Here is a 6,618-nt window from a genome sequence, read left to right on the forward strand (position 1 = left end):
CAATAATTATGTATGAATTTATTACGATGTACATCTTCATTGTTAGTTTGGTGTTATTTAGGGCAATGAAAAAATAACAAACTCTACCATGAAGTGGGATTCACCATACTTAATCACCAGCTTTAGACCTTTCATCTCTGTTATTTTGGTTTCATCTTTGTTATTTTGGTGTACATTAAACTAATAAAAAAATAATATACATTACTATGGAGTGGGATTCATTATACTAAATGATATTCTAAAATTTGTTATTAGGTTCTAATTTTTTAATTTTGGATTTTTCATTTTTGTAATATAATGAAGAAATAACAAAATTTACAATTGATTTATTATACCCATGAGTTGTAGATTAATTGGTTTGTGTGGGTTTAGTCTTCACCAAGTCACCAGTTCAAATCTCATGGGGAGGGCTTGATGGGACCCACTTTTGGGGGAATTAAACTATCCCAAGGGACGTCCAAGCTTCAACGAGTTTTGCACAATCTACTGATAGCATCCCGCTGGCGGGTAGATTGTTCTTCGATGATAGCATCCCGCTAGTGGGTAGATTGTTCTTCCATCCAACACGCATCCAGCTGGTGGGTAGATTGTTCTTCCATCCAACACTGGGCTAGCCCGGCCTAGCCTCAACCTCCACTAATTATGTACCGGTTTATATTGAGTGTAGAGCAAATGGTGACTTGGTGTCTTGTTAAGGCACTATATGGTGTAAAGGTCACCGATTTAAAACTCCATAAGCAAAAATCCAATCATGCTAAGGGTTGGCATGGCCCATGTCATGTGTGATCCCCAGGTGATTTTGACGACTTCAATGCCCCTAGGTCACAATGACTGAAGCCACAAGTTAGGCATGTCACTCCTCTTAATACTTACATTATAATAAGTCATTATAATGTTTTCTAAGAATCACTTAATGACATTCCAAAACTTTATAGAGAAACAAATTGTTCACCAAACCGTCTCCAACTAAGATCTTTCAACCTTAGAAAAAAAAAGACGACAAACTCTAATCTCTTTCATATATATAGAGAGAGACATAGAGAGAAGTAATTGTGTCATGACTCTTTGTGGTTTATGGGTTGTTTGGCTTGTTGATAATGTGTTATAAAGGGGAAGGATCTTATGGTATTGAGTATTGACTATTAGATTTACACATGATTAGATATGTATATGTATATTTTTATATATGTATATGTATATGTATACATATATACATATATATAGGTGGTACAGAAAGGTCCACCCATATCCAAAAGGCTCCACTAAATCAAGATTGACTACTTACATTATAATGCAACGTTGAGCCAGGACTTAACTCAATTTGTAAAATTTGTGACATACCAAATAAATGACATTTCCTTTAACATGCCCTATCATCAACAAGGCTGCATATCTAGCGTTCCCTCCGGCTTAGTTAAATTATTAAACTTTGAAAAGTATGAGTCAGCGATTTATGACATATTTCGATGGTTATGCTCTAGTTTATTTTTTTTTTTCCTTGTGTTGTGGATTATGTGTAAAAGTAATAAGGATTGTTTTTTTTCTTATGCATATTATTTAATATTTGACGGAAATCATTATAGCCAATGCATATTATTTCATTTTATTTATTAATCAACGACAAAAATTTATAATAATTTATAATAAACGTATTTACATTTGAAAAAAAATAGACAATAATGGTAGCATTAGTATCATTAAACATTGCGGTCAATTTTACTAATCTTCACAAAATAATCTAAAGAATATTTTCTCAGAACCAATAAAAAATTGAAGTATTGGGTGAAGAAAAATATTGTGCTCAAGATAATGTCCACTAATTAAAGTATACATTTTCTCAAGCATAATTGTTACAAATATAAATTACCTAAAATAAAATGAATATAAATAATGTAAATAATATATAATCAAATATTGATTACGTTAAATAATCATTAAGTTAAGTGAAAAACCATGTCTAAAAGACATGCTCAGTCACGAAAAGACACCTACTTATGTATATATATGCGGGTATTCATTGTAACATTCATCACTTGTATATATATATATATATATACACACACACAAATACCTCTCGTGTATTTTTACATTCAAGCCAACAAGTCTACAAGTTTTGTTGCTTCAGTGGTATCAGAGCCATGGCGCACAATATAATCATGTGAGTCTTTGAACGTTGTTCGCTGCACAATATGCCATTACATTCATGTCCTGAATTCATGGAGTAGTTTAGTAAAATTCAAGAAACATTTTAGCATTTAGAAAAATCCTATGTAGATCTAAAGCATGTCGAAAAGAAATCAATAATAAGGAAGATAATAGCGACAATGAAGAAACAAAACAAGGTGAAGCAAGAGAAGAATATTTTGATCAAAATGATGACAATGAAATGAAGGTATAATATATCATGATGAAAATGATATCGATCAAGATGAGGATCTAGATGAAGATGACGTGGATGAGAACTATCTTGAGAAACAAGAAGATAAACAATATCATAACAATGAGGAAAATGCTAAAGAAGACAATGATGATTCTGAATATTGCAAACTTTAAGTCATGAGGAATCTATATTTCCAAAGGAGCTACAAAAAACACATTGGCCAAAGATTAAAAAAAAAATTGCAATTTGCTGCCTACTAGCAAATTTATTCAGCCTAAAGAATCTATGCAAATAGAATCTGCGAAGTCTTAGAATGATTCAGATGATGATGTTCCCTTGCGTATGTGGTTTCAGGTAAAACAATTGACAAAACCACCTAGTGAAGGTTTCCCTATGTGTGGTGTTGACTCCGAGAATGAGAAGCCTTTAGCGTTAAGACATAAACCAAAATCTCCCAGTGGAAGTTCCCCCATGGATAGTGACAAATTTGAAGATGAGAAACCTTTATCAACAAGAGACAATCTAAAACAAGCCAATAAAGGGTCCCTTATGGATAGTGATGTAAATAATGTAGCATTAAAGAACAAACCCAATGGATTGGTTAAGAAAGACATAAATGGAAAAACTCAATTTGTTAAAATTGAAATTAATTCGAAGAAGAGACCTTCAGATCAGGGGATAACAATCTAAGCTCTTTAGTCACCCAAAAGGCCAAGCCATCAAGGGTATCACCAGAGGCCAAAGTGAAAGAAGAACCAGAGGTTAAGGTAGAGGTTGATGGATATATTGACGTAGAGAGGATGACGATAAAGGTAAGTAGGAAGATACGTTGAGGCAATGGAAGGTAGATCAACTACCGAGAATTCAGAGATAAATATATGAAGACCAATGAACCAGTCCTCCTCACTGGCCTCGTGGATGATTGGAGGTCTTGCCGCGATTGGGTTTCTCCTGATGGCCAACCCAATCTCTCATTCTTCTCCCTAAATTTTTCCAAATCCCGAGTTCAAGTTGTAGATTGTGACAGGAAATAATTCACAGACCAGAAGAGACTGGAGATGATTGTTGCTGAATACATCGAATACTGGCATAATCTCAATTGCATATTTTATGACACAAACTGTGATGGGAACAAAAATTACTCATCATTTCTTTAAGGATTGGCATTTTGTAAAGGAATATCCTGATTACAATGCTTACACTACTTCAACAATTTTCTTAGATGATTGGCTCAACTTATACCTTGATTCTTATAGCATCCATGGCATTCAAGGTGTTGATGAAGGTTGTGAATGTGACGTGTCATGCTCAGATTATCGCTTTGTATATATGGGCCCAAAAGGTACTTGGAATCCATTACATGCAAATGTCTTCAGGTCATATAGTTGGTTTGCAAATTATTATTGCAAAAAAGTTTGGCATGTTCCTTCACCCTCCCAGTCACACCTTTTGTATGATAGATACATGAAGCACACTGTATATGATATTTATGTAGATGTCTCAGCAACACAGTTCCCTAGATTTTCCAAGACATATTGGTTGGAGTGTATCCAAGAAAGGAATGAAATTATCTTCGTACAGAGTGGCTGGTTTCATCAAGAAAAAAATGTAGAGGACACTATTTCAATAAACCACAAATGGTTCAACGCTTGCAACATTTCATGGGTGTGGAACCGCCTTGTAAAGGACTACAACAAAACACAAGAATATAGTGAAGACATAAGAAGTGTAGCTGATGACTTTGAAAGCCTTTGTCAACGCAATTTGGTAGCTAATACAAGGATGAACCTTGATGTCTTTTTTGTCGTTATTAGTCATATGGCTCTTATAAATTTTACCTAGCTCATTGATATCATGCATTCATGGGAAGGAAGATTTGTAGATTACTCACATACATTGGAAAGACATAACCAAATACACAGAAGAAGAGAATTCCCACCACGCTTCTATTAGAGAGAAGACAACACTCGCCACTATGATAAGAGACAATTCCCACCGCGTTGCCTATGGCGACAAATTCTCCCCGCACTATTTTGGAACTCCTTCCCCTGTCCATGCATCCTCAACATTCTCATCATTGCCATCATACCCTGCCTTCTTGTTGCCCGACAAACCAATACACAGTTAAAAAAAAACAGTCGTCTTTCCCCCGCCATCAAGCATCGTAACCAAGGTCAAAGGGTCAATAGGTGTGAAGTGTGACCCCTGGCGGCAATTTGTACGGGCTCGGTGACGTAAAGGGTTGGTCGGTATATATATATTTCGATACACTGTAATTAATATACAGTTGGGCAATGATTCGTACGTGGAGCAGTGTGTATAATTGGTAATCGATATATACATTACGTGAATGGTATATAGTCGGGTTATGGTGATATGGTCGATATATATATATATATATATATATATATATATATATATATATATATATATATATATATATATATAGATATAGATATATATATATATATATACATATATTACAACCATGGGTGGAAGCAGCCTCCTACACCACGATCACAGCGGCACACGTCATAATCTTTCTGAAGAAGCAGCTTCACATTCATAAGCTTAAGAACGTTAATGCCATGTGACTCTTGTCCGAGCTCTAACTAACTTCCAGACCTCAAGCTGATAATATATATATATATATATATATATATATATATATATATATATATATATATATATATATATATATATATATATATATATATATATATATATATATATATATATATATATATATATATTATTAAAAAAACAGTATATCCGATAACCCTGGATTCAAGATAGTGTTACCAAACGAATTATGCAGGCAGAGGTGCCAATGGCGTCGAGTTACATATGCCGAGATGACAAATGCAAACTGAAGGAAACTGTCGACAATAAGCTTTGAGGACAAAGCTTTTGAAGGAAGGGGCAATGTTACAAATATAAATTACCTAAAATAAAATGAATATAAATAATGTAAATAATAAATAATCAAATATTGATTATGTTAAATAGTCATTAAGTTAAGTGAAAAGGCATGTCTAAAATACCTGCTCGGGTATATATATGTGGGTCCTCATTGTAACATTCATCACTTCTATATATATATATATATATATTAAATTATTATTACAAATACCTCTCATCTACTTTTACATTCAAGCCAACAAGCCTCCAGGTTTGTTGCTTCAGTAATAAAAAATAAACGTAACATATTTTTATTAATTGGTAATTGTACATATGCATCGACAAATGCTAGGGTGAAGAGAAGTTCAATATCCAACATATAATTTATTTGTTTTTAATTATAGTGTATTTTTTAATGAATATATTTTATTTAATGGAACTAATGAATGTGATTTAATGAAATCAAATGAAATTAAAAAACTAATTATTTCTTTGAAAACCTAAAAAGGTCTCAGATCCATTTCTGCCTCTCGCTTACACACGTTTAGACAATCATAGTAAATTAAACAGAAGAATGATACAAAATTAAAACATAATTGATAATTCTTAGCATTGAACATCAATGATAAACTATTGAAAAACAAATTTTGAATTAAGAAAATTTTAGTCAAAGGAAGTCTGACATCTACATTGATTTCAAATTGTTATTATTAGAAATGAAGTACCTCCAAGAAAAAATGGCATGTGTTGACATACTCATTATCTAACTTAACAATTAAATTAAATCTTATATGCAATGATAGACAATGGATCTCACTGTTGGTGGTGTGGTTTCCCTTGTTGCACACCACTAACAATCAATTCTAATTTTGTATGGAAGTTATTTCGAAATAATAGAAAACTTAACTAAGAAAAAAATATAATGAAAAATAAAAATTAAATGCCTTGATAATGAAAAAATTTATTCAAATTAAAATTTTAATTAATGATATGTAAGAATTTTACTAAATGATGTAAAAATAGTAATGGACATTGTCTAAAATGTGGAGAGTCTTTGGATTTATATAACATAATACGTCACTAAATTTAAGCTTTAAGTCTTTGGATTTACATAATATAATAGATTACAAAATTTAAGCTTAACATATAAGTTAATTAAAAAATTAATTTAATGAAATTGACTATTTGGAAGTTATTAAAAATAAATAAATAAATAAGGACAAACCCAAATAAGGACAACTCCTGTAATCCTCCATCACAAACCCAAATAAGGACAATTCCATAGTGATGAAGACTATCCTGCCAGGGCATCCCCTCAAAGCCATCATCTACCAATC

The 6,618-nt window shown here is 32.4% G+C and overlaps 1 pseudogene; it reads left to right on the forward strand.

Annotated features, from left to right (window-relative positions):
• The first annotated feature begins 827 nt into the window (after positions 1–827).
• Positions 828–4,222, forward strand: LOC149144007 (arginine-specific demethylase JMJ20 pseudogene; annotated as a pseudogene).
• The last annotated feature ends 2,396 nt before the right edge of the window (positions 4,223–6,618 follow it).

The sequence above is a fragment of the Pinus tabuliformis genome, chromosome X (genome assembly GCF_031772625.1).
Source record: "Pinus tabuliformis cultivar Carrire ecotype Pingquan chromosome X, CPIR1, whole genome shotgun sequence".
In the NCBI taxonomy this organism is placed as follows: domain Eukaryota; kingdom Viridiplantae; phylum Streptophyta; class Pinopsida; order Pinales; family Pinaceae; genus Pinus; species Pinus tabuliformis.